Source organism: Balaenoptera borealis, assembly GCF_965194805.1.
Source record: "Balaenoptera borealis genome assembly, chromosome: 13".
NCBI classification, from domain to species: Eukaryota; Metazoa; Chordata; class Mammalia; order Artiodactyla; family Balaenopteridae; genus Balaenoptera; species Balaenoptera borealis.
In genome coordinates this window covers 64456004-64471059 of record NC_138870.1, presented here as the reverse complement: position 1 = coordinate 64471059, position 15056 = coordinate 64456004, and the positions used below count along the sequence as shown (strand labels likewise).

Here is a 15056-nt window from a genome sequence, read left to right as displayed (position 1 = left end):
CCTCAAAGCCCGCACGCCCCCATCTGCTACATTTTAATGTAATCCAGGAATTCAGAACTGAAGTCATTTAAACTAAATTCGCTGAAATGCGAACCAGATAAAATGACTAAAGCCATTATTAAACGGATATTAGGGCTGCATGGGGGGTGGAGGGGATTGCTTTCTAGAAATGTGCTGATGGGACTGTTATAGAAAGCATTTATCTTTGTTTTTAGCTATTAAAAATCGAAAATCCAAACTGCTCAGAGGACGATTTAGCAAAAATCATGGAACATCTAGTAGAGATCCTGATACTAACCTGTCTCGTGTTAAAGCCAAATCGGGAAGAAGCCTGCAATCCGATAACATCAGATTTATTTGTAAATCAAGAGGAAGGGCACTCCAGAGGGAGCTTGGATACCACTGGAAAAGGGAGGAGAAAGCGTCTTTTGTAAAGTTTAGGTTCCCGCCAAAGGAGTCTGTAGGGTCTAGGGAGAGCGGGGATCAGTTCTGGATTGGATGCTGTTTCTGAGGCGGGATTAGGAAAAGAGGATTAACCGGGGATTGGATGCTGTCATGAGGAGAGGGCCCGTTCAGTAACTGGGTAGTCTAGTAATAAACGAAAATAGCAAAGTGGGTCTGGGCATCATTGGCAAGAGAACAGTATCACTCAAAGAGGGGTGGATATGGCATTTGACAGATGCTGCATCGCAGGGGGGGAACAAATAGCTTCCCTGTTAACTTTGTGGCTGGCTATGTCTGTGTCTGTTCCAGCACTGTTGCTTTTTCTCATTTCAGTCTGAGAAAAAGCAACATTTTCATTCTTTTGGTCCTGGCCCAAACCAAGAATTTTGGTTTTGACTCTTCCACTCAGTGTGCAGAACTAGTCAGAATTAGGGTTCTGCCTTTGGAGCTCCAAACTGGTTTTAGACACCTTTTAACATGGACAGAAATAATTTTCACTTCAACAATTCAATCTTCATCTTGCCCCTCCTTACCCTTATGTCACTGGTGTAGATAAAATCAAATTAGAGAATTAAGGGGAATATGTGGAATTTGACATGTGTTTAATTTAGGGATGCGGTGCTGTTACCGACCCGAGTCCTTGGACCCTTTAATCAATAGAAATTGATAAGAGGCCAGATGAGAAATTCAGGTAAGGCTTTACTGGGACTTGTGCTGCAGCACGAGGGAGTGAAACCAAGTAACAGGTGCCCTTGCTTGCTCCAAGGAGGGCAGGCTGGTTCCTTCAATGGGGTGACTGGTAGGGGCCGATTGGTGGGTTGGGCTGGAGGTGGGGTGCTTAGGTGGTCTGCCCAGCCCCTTGGTGCTACTGTGTGCAGGGATTTTGGGAAATACCATGCCTTTGCTCCCCACACCTCCAACATGGCAGCTAGTGTATGACCTTTTTGTATCTTATTGTTGATAATTGCCCTAACTGTGCATGCGTGTAGTTATTTTTAGTCCCTTATAGTTTCTTTGTATTCTGTTGCTTGAGGAGACCTTTGTCCAGGTGCAAATGCAGGCACTCTCATAGGGGATCCCGGTCCCCGCTTATCTCAGTGCTAATAGTGCTCTGATTCACTATTGCTGGACCCCTGCCATGTTCTCTGTTCAGGAGGATATTAAAAGGGTAAACTTATCTGAGGGCTTCATTAGGACAGTATGGATGTATGGTAACTGTTGTAGGCCTAGACTGTTACCAGGCTACTTCCATGATGTTCCCTGGCACTACTGCCCCTGACCTCTTCCCCAAGCTCCTGGTCCGTCATTGGAGGGATATACCCTGATTAGCTTATGTCCCCTAAGGTGTTAGATCAGCAACCAGGGGCTCTTCCCTCATTGGCTTATTTACACCTAAGAATCAAACTGAGAGCTGGAAATCGAACTAAAGTTGGCTCAGCTGCTTTATCCTATTTAAGAAACACTCTTCTATCCACAGTTCCCATGCTAGTCAGACCACCTGGGTTTCAATCCTGTTTCTGTCGTCTTAATTCTATGACCTGAGGAAAGTTGCATCCGTTCTCTGGCTATAGCGTGCTTGCATGGTCGCTGTGCCGTTTCTTCTCCTCTTGCTCAGGCTCCGAAGGCTCTTCAGACATTCCATTTGTTGTGACATGGTGTGGGTAACGTCTTTACTTTCTTTCCTCCGTGTCTGAGTCCAGTTTCATTTCCACTCTTAGTTTCTGTTTGAGGACAGAGTATTTCATCTTCTGTTTACTTTTCCGTTCCTTGAGGAAATGGGGGAGACATAAGCCTTGTTGAGGCGAGATACAGCCTGCATGAGAAAACCTGGGTCATGTTATCTTTAGTGAGTGTTTATTCTAGCTCATATCTCTTAGCTCATTCCCAGAGGGAACTATCCTCAGACATCGGATCATCTCCCCATCTTAGTGAGTAGCCCTGGAGTTTCACTTTCATTGTAAAGGGTCAGCTCCATGGTTCACTTTCTCCACATCACCAGCCTTTCTTGCAGCTATTTCTAATAATGTATAATGAGAAAATGTAAGGAGATGCATTAGTTTTGTTTCTCTGCAAATTTGGGGATATTAGCGTGAATCTCAGATATTTGGTATCTTTATCAGTATAGCTTGAGATGGGTAGGTGGATGAAAGGGCAAAGTTAAGAAGTAAGCTCATTCGTTCTTCTCTGCTCCGTTTCAGAATATTATGTTCCTTTGTGTCCCTGTCTATTTTTTATTTCTCTCTCTCTCTCTCTTTTTCTTTTTTAACTTTGGGATATGACCATTTCATTTTGGGGTTGCTGAATTGGTGGATTTTCTAGACTTTTTTTCATTTTTTAAACAGGTATTAAGGGGGAAAATCTGTGGTGCAGTTTTAGTTGACCACCTGGACATTTCAAAAATCCCCAGCACCTGAGAGTTTTCCTCCATGCCCACTCAGCTTAAAAAATTTTTTTTTGTATGTGTTGGGTCTTCATTTCTGCGCGATGGCTCTCTCCAGTTGCGGCGAGCGGGGGCCACTCTTCATCGCGGTGCGCGGGCCTCTCGCTGTCACGGCCTCTCTTGTTGCGGAGCACAGGCTCCAGACGCGCAGACTCAGTAGTTGTGGCTCACGGGCCCAGTTGCTCCGCGGCATGTGGGATCTTCCCAGACCAGGGCTCGAACCCATGTCCCCTGCATTGGCAGGCAGACTCTCAACCGCTGCACCACCAGGGAAGCCCCCCACTCAGCTTTTAATATGCTGATATACTCAGGTGCTCTAGGGTCTATTCCCAGATTGCTGAACCTGAGAGTCCCCTGGCTCCTCCACCCCTCATTGCTGAGTTTGGGTTCTTTCTATGATTGGTTACCTCATTCATTGCATGATTTTTCCTTATTTCATTCTCTGAGATTAATCTCACTTTCAGCTTTTGGGATACTTGCTGTTAGGTTAGCCCATTATGAGAAAGCACTGGGAGCTACAAATGTCCAACATACATACACACAATTTTGCATAAATATTAGAGGGTCGAGACTTTCTCAGCATAGCCCATGGACCCCAGATGTAAAAAATCCCTGACTGTGATAAATGATGGCTTTAATTCTTGACTAATATCTTTAACCTATAAAGGACTTTGAGAAGTCATCTAGTTTATCCTAGTTGTCTTCAGACCAAATAATTCTCAGTAAGTGTGGTATAGAAGAAGGACTATTATAAGAAACTGAACACTGGTTCCGGCTTTACAGCTGACTAACTGTGTGATCTTTTTCACTTTAATTTCTCAGGCTCAGTTTTGTCATCTGTAAAATGACGGGGCTTGGAATAGGTGCTCTGAAAGTCCCTTTTATCTTTATAATTCTAACTATAATAATACCACCCTAAACAGATGATAATTTCCTTTTAAACTCTCATAATGAAAAATCTGCAATGTCTATAATTAACCTCTGTTCTATCTGTGATAGTTTTTACTGTCAGAAATTTCTTCCTGATTTCTATCCTAAATCCCTCATGCTGTAATTCTTCTTTTATTTTCTTCTCAATTTTCTTAATATTCTTTTATCTTCCTTACCTAAATAATTTCTAGACAGATAGTCTTATTAGTGAAACCGAAGGAAGGATTTCCATTAGTAAGTAGCCTTTTTTCCCACTTCTAAATCATTAATACACATGGTAAATGAGATGAGACACAGTCCTAGCACCCAAAGGCAGTTTATTAGATATTCTGTCTCTCAAATAAAAGGAGCTAAACTGTTGTAGTTGTGATATCTGGTATTCCCTGCTCTTCTGGATTATACCTTCTAGCTTCACTCAGAGAAGATGCCATAGCTAAAGATACCACATTAAGAGAAAAAACTAGAAGTGAAAACATTTATCTGAATCTGGGGCCTCACTCCATTTTAGGCATCAGCATTTAATTACTATGTCTGCTATCCCCAGACTCTTGCAGAATCCTAATGAAAATACCTGCCTATCTAGAAATTAACAATTTTCTCTTTGTTTTTTTAAATAGCTTTTCAATTTTAAAAATAATAATTGTACATCCTTTTAAAAGTTTAAATAATTAGGTAATACCTACAATTAAAATTAAGTCTCTTTTTTTTCTCCCCATTCATCCCAATAAAACTTCACGGAGTTAATCATGGTTAATCATAGTCTTCCCCAAATTTTAAGGTATATACACATATATCCTTAAAAGATGACATCTGAGCTGTACAAATTGTTCTACACTTTGTTTTGTTTTGTTTTGTTCACTTAGGAATTTGTCTTAAAATCCTTTCCATTGCAGCATTTATAATTTTATCTTATTCTATTCAGTGGTTTATGTATTATTCTCCTGGGCCCTTGTATATCAGTTAGAATATTTTGGGGTTTAAGTAACAGAAAACTTGACTAAAAGCGGCTTATATGATAAGAACCCTTACTGTTTCTTTTTTTATACTAAATTAAAACTTTATTGAATAAAGAACACTCTCCAGAACACATGATCAGATGGACTAGGTCTACATTACATGCAATGAAGCTAAACATGACAGTAGTTTAACATGGAATGTCAAACAAATGAGTATTTCTCATTGTACAAAACTGCTTATGTAGTTGACAGGCAAGAAGAAAAGTATGATACTCTGCATTTTTACTAATCATCCATGATGAATTTTAAAAAGGCATTTGCAGAAACTGGTAGATTTCTTTAGGATAGATTTCTAATAAATTAGTTACATGTGTACTACTCAAACCTCTTTCAACCTCTTGCATTCCAAATAAAATCTTAGTGCAAACATCAAAGTTGCTGGTTACTCCAAAAGACTGTCAAACTCATAATACAAGTTCTGAATGTGTATAATGTGTATAAGTAGGACAAAACCAAGAATACCAGTTACTGCAAAATTCATTTAGGCACACTTAATAGTCATTTCTTTTTAAGTCTCTCACATTAATTACTAAAGCCTGTTTACAGTACTAAAATTCTATCATTCAAGCATCAGTGATTATATTTCAGAAAAAGAAAATCATTCATTTCAGCAATAACATTACTGCTATATTCTAAAAAAAGAAAAAAGAAAAAAAATCATAATTAACAAAACCAGTATCCATAATAGGATACTTGGGGAAAAAACATTTTAGGAAAAAAAAAAGTGCTTTACTTGCACAGCAGGAATTATATAATGTAAACACCATGTTGGGCCACACCACAAAATCCATGAGAAAGGTTCAAATATGAACACCATGTGTGCATTATTTTCAAATCTGTGTTTGTGAGTTTATACTGCATCTGCTTGTATGAATACATGACCAATAAAACACACTCTTCCATACACATTCACATACAAGTGATTGTTAAATATTGAGCATGGCTTGCTTCCCTGACTAACTCAAAAAATGTTAAGTGATATCCCAACAGTTTTTAAAATGTTTACAGAAATCATTAAGTGAATGTAAATAGTAGTTATTTCTTACAACAAGTAGTTAGAGTCAGGTTAATTCAACACTTCAAAATTTCGTGAAGATTCAAGTATTTCCCAGGTTAATTCAACACCTCTGAATTGAATATTATGAAGATTCAATCAGATTCTTCTACTCTGCTATTCTCAGTGAAAAGGCAAGAAACCTCATGGTCTCAACATGGCTGCTGCAGCTCACATAGCAATATCTATGGACAATAAAAGGACTGTTCCTTCTCATGTGCCTCTTTTTTAAAAGAAGGAAAGCTTGCAGAATCCCACCCCTCAGGTTGCATTGTTCAGGATTTAACTACCTGTCTATGCTCAAGCTAATCTTTGGCAAAGGAAATGGGACCACCCTGATAAACTTATACAAGGGGTTAAACTATGGCTTATGGGCAAATCTGGCATATGTCCATAAATGGGCATATGTCCTTTTGGAGAACAATTGGGAAAATATGTGGTATATCTACTTGTGCTACATTGCTGGGTCTTTACCCAGCCTCCCATTCAAATGGTGGGCTTTGGGTCAGAGAACTCACTTAGATCTGTAAAGTGAGTTTGAGGGGTTGCAATTTTCCACTGAGACAGCTGTCATCTGCCTTCTTTTAACCAGCTGTTGATTTTTATTTTTTTTTTTTGTGGTTGTACATATAGATCAAGTTAACACCCTGGTGGATGCTCATTTAACTTGCCCTGAGACACACCATGGTCTATTAGTCATTATAACAGAGCCCTGTGGGTGAAGATATTCTGGTTGCCATTCTGGCCTTGCGTTATCACAATTATGTACACTTCCTTCTGTTGGTCAAGTACTACCATCTGGCCTCTGCTATTTTGTGTTCTTATCAATCGAATTAATATTAAGGAGCCCAGTCCCATAGCAGCATCTCTTACTGTCACCTACAGTGGATAACTACCGCTGAGCTTCTCAAAGATGCCAATGGTACCCTTACCACTGTATTTCTTACTGCCTTGGGGATAGGTGTGTCCACTGGGCTCTTAAAAGAAACATAGTCAGATGGTGGGTTCTCAGGTATAATATTATACATTTGTTCTTACATTCTAACCTCCCTGAGCCTTCTGACACCTTCCTCAAGGAAGTCAAGGCACTTCTAGAATCTCTCCTTCATTTGCTATAGGCCTTCATCCTATCTAAGCTTTAAGGAGCCATCCCAGCAATATATTAGAACTAGCTCCATGTGTCCTTGCTATGTCATGAAACTCCAGGTGTTTTTCAATGTCAATTAATTCTCTCCTGTCCACATTTGCCTTCCCTGGTCCAACACTTTCAGGATTCACTCCTCAGTTCCTTCAGATAAATAAATATTAACCAGGTCTTACAGATCTTTGTTTATGTGTCTATTGCTTCATACAGGTTTTTGCAGGGTCTCCAGAAAAGGTAGGCTATTCTTAAGCAAAGCAGAGGAAGCTACTTGTACCAACACAGATTTCAGAAGACATTTTGACATTTCTCAGGCTTGTTCATCTATTTTGTTTGTTTGTTTGGGTTTTTTTGGCTGTGTTGGGTCTTCGTTTCTGTGCAAGGGCTTTCTCTAGTTGCGGCAAGCAGGGGCCACTCTTCATCGCGGTGCGCGGGCCTCTCACTGCCGTGGCCTCTCTTGTTGCGGAGCACAGCCTCCAGACGCGCAGGCTCAGTAATTGTGGCTCACAGGCCCAGTTGCTCCGCAGCATGTGGGATCTTCCCGGACCAAGGCTCGAACCCGTGTCCCCTGCATTGGCAGGCAGACTCTCAACCACTGCGCCACCAGGGAAGGCCCTCAGGCTTGTTCATCTAAATGCTACTGTTGCAAGTCTCAGGTTTCCATTTATTCCCTTTTAGGTCCCTGCCTTTGGCATAGAAGACTTGTCAAGACAGTATTTCAGTCTCCTTTGTAGCTATGCTACCTTACAACTCAATCCTGGGTCCGATTATGAGCACAGTTTGCTCTGTGGATGCAAAAGATAAACATCTCTTTAAATACTGCCTTGGACACTTTCTGGTTTTCACAGCCTGCCTAGAATTGAAAGTTGGTAACTTGAGCCTGTCCCTTCTTTTTTTTTCCTTTCTTTCTTTTTTCTTTTTCTTTTCTTTTTAAGTTTTCATGAGCCCTTAACAAAAATAAGCCAATCCACAGGTCTTATAATTACCATTGCCTTCCAACTGTTCAAGGGCTATCCTTAGTTCATAAGCAAATGCTTGACTTTCTACCTATAATTCATCCCAGTCATCTACCAGTAAAAGTGTTAGTGATGCTAAATCAGGCCAAGGGTTATCACCATCCACACTTTCCACCAAAAGTGCAAGTGTCTGACTGGCGAGGGATTCAGTTCCAGAATCCTTTTCTGGGTGTCTGCTTTCTAGGTCTACTCCTGAGATCAAATGTCTTATCTTGGTTTCCCTCGAAAGGTAGAGTCTGAGACAAGGGTTTAGATGCAGTTGGTTTGCTTTGGAAGTAATTCCAAGAGACAGGAGTGTCAGTATGGAGAAGAATGGTAAATAGAAGGAAAGAAAGCCAATCCAAGCATGCGTTTTTGAGCTGGTCACCACTGTGGGTACCTGGAACTTTGTCCTGATGAGAGCCTTTGAAGAGCTGTGTAAATTGTGCCTCATAATTGTCAGAATTGACTGACACAGAATCAATTGATGCTTGATTCACTGGCTCTACCCCTCAGTGGTTTCTCCGGTGAGTGTCAGCTCCTTCCACTTCCCAGTCTGTGCCTGTGCCAGAATAGCTGGATGGGCTTCTGCAGGCATCCCAGGTGGTGGTGGCAGAGAATTCCTACTGCAAAAGCAGGAGATGCTCCATGCACTTGAGGCAAGGCTGTGGCAGAGCATAGTTGGCTGCAACAGCAATGGCTGGAGCAAAAAAGTAAGCCAAGAAAATATGAAGAATGAATAAAAGATGTCTACGCACATGTACGTCTGACTTGTTGTGATAATCAGACTACATCAAAGTTATTTCTCTGTGTGTCTGTCACCATTCTTAGATGCTAAGTACTTTAAAAATAGGGACATGGAATAAATTGGCATTATGTGCCTCCTGAAATGATGCATTGAGAAGAAGACAATGTCACTTCTGTGATATTCCTACCAAAAGTCATATCCTGAACCTAATTGTGAAGAAACGTCTGACAAACCCAAACTGAGGGACATTCTACAAAATTTATGGCCTGTACTCCTAAAAAAATGCCAATGTCATGAAAGACAAAGGAAGAGTGAGGAATTATTCGAAATTAAATAAAAATTGAATGCAACATATGATCCAGAATTTTGTTTTCCTATAGCAGACACTTATTGGAACAATTGGCAAAATTTGAATACAGTCCATATAGTAGACAATACTTTTGCATCAATGCTAATTTCCTTATTTTAATCATTGTTCTATGGTTATATAAAAGAAAGTTCCTGTTTTTAGGAAATGTATGCTGAAGTATTTAAGGATAATGGAACATCATGGCTGAAAGTCTCCAAGAGAAATGATAATAAAATATAAATATTTGAGGAATCTGAGTGAAGGATATGTAGAAATTCTTTATTCACTTATTGCAACAAAGGTCTGAAATTATGTCAAAATAAAAAATTTTAATTTTAAACAAAATAAATGGATATATATTTATTCACATATATGTATATATGTGTATATATGTGCATGTGTAATTAATTAATTAATTATCAAGCACCTAGCACAATGCCTGCTGTCATATAGTAGGTTTTCAGTAAATGTTGTAGAAATCAGGAGAGGAGTGCTCTGAAACAAACCAAGGACAGGTTTCTAGGTGATCTAGCACTTCCTTTTCCCATGATGATAATTCAAGACACTGTGCTTAGGATTTGAGCTCTTTCACCCTAAGCTATCATAAAATTTCCAAATACAAACTGTACTTTAAAAGTGTACCTTGATCTAACACTTAAGGAGGAAGTTATACTGATTCTCTACAATCTTTTTTAGAGGACAGAATCAGAAAGAATACTTCCTAACTCATTCTAGTGCTAATTCACTAGCATTACTCTAATATCAAAACCAGACAAAAATATTACAAGGAAAGAAAGCTAAAGAGCAATATCTCTCATGAACACAGATGCAAAAATTCTCAATAAAATATTAGCAAATTGAATCCAACAATATATAAAAATAAATATACACTACAACCAAGTGGGACTTATCCCAGCCACACAGGCTGATTCAATGGAAATCAATTAACATAATCCATCACATCAATAGGCTAAAAAAGAAAAATAAAATGATCATATCAATAGATGCAGAAGAAGCATTTGACAAAATCTAATACCCATTCATCATAAAAACTCTCAGTAAATTAGGAATAAATGGGAACATCCTCAACTTGATTTTAAAAACTAAAAAAAATATCTATAGCTAACATCACACTTAATGGTGAGAAACTAGAAGCTTTCCCACTAAAATCAGGCATAAGGCAAGGATATTCCCTCTCATTGCTCCTTTTCAGCACCATACTGGAAGTACTAGCTAATGCCATAAGAGAAGAAAATTTAATAAAAGGTATACAGATTGAGAAGGAAGAAATTAAACTGTCTTTGTTTGCAGATGGTGTGATCATCTATGTAGAAAATCTAAGAGATTTGACAAAAAAAAATCCTGGAGCTAATAATTGATTACAGCAAGTTTGCAGGATACAAGATTAATACACATAAGTCAATTGCTTTCCTGTATACTAGCAGTGAACAAGTGGAATTTGAAATTAAGAACACAATGCAATTTACAAAAATGAAATAACTGGTATAAATCTAACAAAATATGTACAAGATCTGTATAAGGAAAACTGCAAAACTCTTAAGAACCAAATTAAAGAACTAAATAAATGGAGAGGTATTCCGTGTTCATAGATAGGAAGACTCAATATTGTTCTTCCCAGCTTGATATATAAATCCAATGCAATCCCAATCAAAATCCCAGAAAGTTATTTTGTGGATATTGACAAAATGATTCTAAAGTATATATGGAGAGGCAAAAAATAGAATAGTCAACACAATATTGAAAGAAAATAACAAAGGTCAAGGATGACATTACCCAATTTAAGACTAACTATAAAGCTATAGTAATCAAGACAATGTGTTATTGGTGAAAGACTAGACAAATAGATCAATGGAACAAAATAGAAAGCCCAGAAATAGACCCTGATATAGATAGTCAACTTATCTGACAAATGAGATTAAGGCATTATAATAGAGCAAAGATAGTGTTTTCAACAAATGGTGCTGGAACAACTGGACATCCACATGCACAAAAAAAAAAAGTGACTCTAGACATAGACGTTATGCCCTTCACAAAGCTTAACTCAAAATGGATGACAGATCTAAATGCAAACTATAAAAACTTCTAGAAGATACCATAGGAAAAAACCTAGATGACCTTGCTTATGGTGATGACTTTCTAGATACAACACCAAAGGGATGATCCATGAAAGAAATAATGGATAAGCTAGCCTTATTAAAATTTAAAAACTTCTGCTCTGCGAAAAACAATGTCACAAGCATGAGAATACAAGCCACAGACTGGGAGAAAATATTTGCAAAAGACACATCTGTTAAAGGACTGTTATCCAAATTATACAAAGAACGCTTAAAATTCAACAATAAGAATACAAACAACCTGATTAAAAAGAGGCCACAGATCTGAACAGACACATTACCAAAGAAAATATACAGATGACAAATAAGCTTATGAAAAGCTGCTCCACAACATATGTCATCAGGGAAATGCAAATTAAAACAACAATGAGACTCCACTATATACCTACTAAAATGGTCAAAATCTGGAACACTGACAACACCTAATGCTGGCAATGATATGGAGGAGCAGGAACTCTCATGCATTGCTGGTGGGAATGCAAAATGGTACAGCCACTTTGGAAGGCAGTTTGGCAGCTTCTTCCAAAATGAACTATACTCATACCATAAGATCCAGCAATCGTGCTTGTTGGTAGTTACCCAAAGGAGTTGAAAATTTATGTCCACACATAAAAACCTGCACATGGATGTTTATAGAAGCTTTATTCATAACTGCCAAAACTTGGAAGGAACCAAGATGTCCTTCAGTAGGTGAATGGACAAATTGTGGTATATACAGACAATGGAGTATTATTCAGGGTTAAAAAGCAATGAGCCAACAAGCCATTAAATGACATGGAGGAAACTTAAATGCATATTACTCAGTGAAAGAAGCCAGTTTTAGAAGGCTACATATTGGCGACTATACTCCAATAAAAATTAATTTTAAAATAACAAAATAAGATAAAAAATAAAGGCTACATATTGTATGATTCTAAATATATGGCATTCTGGAAAAGGCAAAACTATGGAGACAATAAAAAGATCAGTAGTTGTCCAGGGTTGGGGGGGTGGGTACAGGTGAGGAAAGAGTAGGCAAAGCCCAGGGAATGTTTAGGGCATTGAAAATACTCTATGATACTATAATGGAGGATACATGTCATTAACATTTGTCCAAACCCATAGAATGTACAACATCAAGAATGAACTGTACTGTAAACTATGGACTTTGATTGATAATGATGTGTCAATGTAGGTTCATTAATTGTAACAAATGTACCACTCTAATGGGGAATGTTGGTAATGGGGGAGGCTACGCATGTGTGAAGGCAGGGGGTACATGAGAAATCTGTGTACCTTCCCCTCAATTTTGCTGTGAACCTAAAATTGCTCTTTAAATATGAAAAAAATGTGCATTGAATCAATGAACAATTAGGATTAGGCAGCCATTAATAAAAATATAAAGATTACATTCTTGGGCAAGTACAAATGAAATAAATGAAATGTGAAATGTGACTTTGTGAAAAGGTAAAAAACTACATATATTCTGGAATTTACTGTAGTGGTTATATGTAGAAAGAGAACAAAAATAGTCCAAGAAAAGAAGGAATTAGTTTAAGTAAAGGGGATAAAGATGAATTCTCTGGAAATGACCTTAATAATAAATTTTTATAAAATGAAAAGAATAGGCATGATGTCTTATCCATCTTTATATTCTCAGTACTTTATATTCTCAGCCATCTCTTCTACCTCGTAGGGAGAGCCCGCCTGAGAAGGAGCCCAAGCAGAGAAAAGCAGGCAAGAGCTGGAGGTTAAGGCACAGCCCTTTGGAGTCAGCCGTGAACTCACTGACACTAGAACATTGTTAATCTCTCAACTTTCTTTTACATAAACCGGTGAATTCTCTTTTAGCCTGAACTAGTTTGAGTCAGGCTCTTGCACTTGCAACCAAAAACCACCACCACCAAACAAACTAAAACTAAAGCAGTTCGTTTGTCCTACTCAGGGGCTTCCCTATGTTGGAGATCTACTTACCTTGAATTGAAACAAAGATAAATAGGTACTTTGCTTAATCTTTGTGTGGCAAACAGTATTCGAATTCACACCAGTGCTGGTGATTTTCTCCTTTGCATTTGACTACTGCTCCTGTTTCTTTCCCAGCTGCACTTGAGATCTGGGCCAATCCCAGCTTTTTAATTTCACACATGGCATAATCATGTAGTTTCTTACCTCCTTCTTACATAACCTCTGAAAAGCTGTTTTCTGTGCTATTGGCACTGAGCCAACCCATCCTCTATGACTTTTATATTTTTGAGCCTCATGGTTACAATAAAACATATCATTGTGCAGCTTTTTAAAGAGGATGTGAATGTCTGAGACTATTATTCCCGGGTACGGTGAATGCAAGTAGACACAGATGGACTGGAGAGCTTTTCCCCAAAGCAAAAACCATTATTTCATTATACATGACCCTGGTACCAATATAATTCTAATTTTAATTATAAGCTTTAAAATTTTCAGAGTTTCTTAATATGAAATGCAAAAACATGTACTCTTTCTTGGAAATGATCTGCAATGTAAAATTCCAGTCAAGAAAAGAATATAACTCAGAGAAGAAGAAATACGAATGTTTAATAAATGTATGAGAAGTGTTAGATCTCATCCATGATTAAAGAAATGCATATCAAAATAACAATGCTATATACCATGTTTCACTACCAGATTGGCAAAGATTTAAAACAGACGCTCTCAGACACGTGCTGTTGGTAAGAGCACAGGCTGGCATAACCTTTTTGGATGGCATTTTTGTGGTATCTATGTAAATATCAAGTACATCTAATCTTTGGCCCAGCAATTCCATTTCTAGAAAGTTGCCTTCCAGATACATCACATAAGCATGCAAGAATATACATTACAAAGTAACTTATTGTAACAATGTTTGTAATAGTGAAAATCTAAAATCATTTAAATTGTATTTCAATAGATAAACGGTTAAATGCGTTACAGTACATCTGTACTATGAAATATCTGGATGACATGGACAGATTGTTATGTGGAAAAAGCTAAGTATAAGCGTGTGTGTGCGTGTGTGTGTGTGTGTGTGTGTGTACACAGTCATAAGCTCATTTGTGGGGAACAACTGTACATGCTTAAAAATCTGGAATGACACATATCAAACGGTGTGACTTCTGGGATGTGGAATTTGAGAGCAAAAAATAGGATAATTTCTTTTTATTTCTTAACTCTTTCTATTTGTACAGCAAGCATACACTACTTTTTATAATAAAATATATTCTTAAATCCAGTCACAATTTTGCATTACTACACAATCCAAAAAACAACAAAAAATACAGTTAAACTCTGTTATAAAATTAAACAGTAATTAAAACATGCCTCTGTGCCACTGTCATAGTAGGTGGTATTTTAGGATGATAAGCAATTGAAGTATGAGAGGAAAGTATGTAAAACTGAAATTTAATGGTTAGTCACTTTTTAATCTACATAGATAATATAAGTACTAATACAAATGAACTACTGAATTCAATTTTATGAGAGCAAGTTTATTGCATGGAATTATATTTTCAGCTTGCCCTCAAGTTCATGTGTCCTCCTACTGCCCTGCCATTGCCATCTCTGGTAGGGCAGTAGGAATTATTTTGCAGGATCAGGGTTGTGGAATTTTCCCTACTTCCTATCCCTGCCCTAGAGAAAGCCAAGTGTTTTGGAATTATGGCCAGGGGCTCTGATATTATGGTATGCCTATAGAGGAAGGCACCAAGTGTTATAGTTGGGGGCAGTTGTTCTTCCCCTGCTTTGTAAGCAGAGATGTGAGAAGTTTAGGAGTTGCTAGAATTTGCCTATGACTAGAAGATTGAACTAAGTGTC

The 15056-nt window shown here is 38.0% G+C and overlaps 1 long non-coding RNA gene across 1 annotated transcript in view; it reads left to right on the top strand.

The window, feature by feature from the left end:
• The first annotated feature begins 750 nt into the window (after nucleotides 1-750).
• LOC309609821 overlaps nucleotides 751-15056 on the top strand; it is a 41686-nt gene continuing 27380 nt past the window's right edge. Inside the window, exon 1 of the long non-coding RNA XR_014233605.1 lies at nucleotides 751-1135. This is a non-coding gene — a long non-coding RNA (uncharacterized lncRNA). The remainder of the gene's footprint in view (nucleotides 1136-15056) is intronic.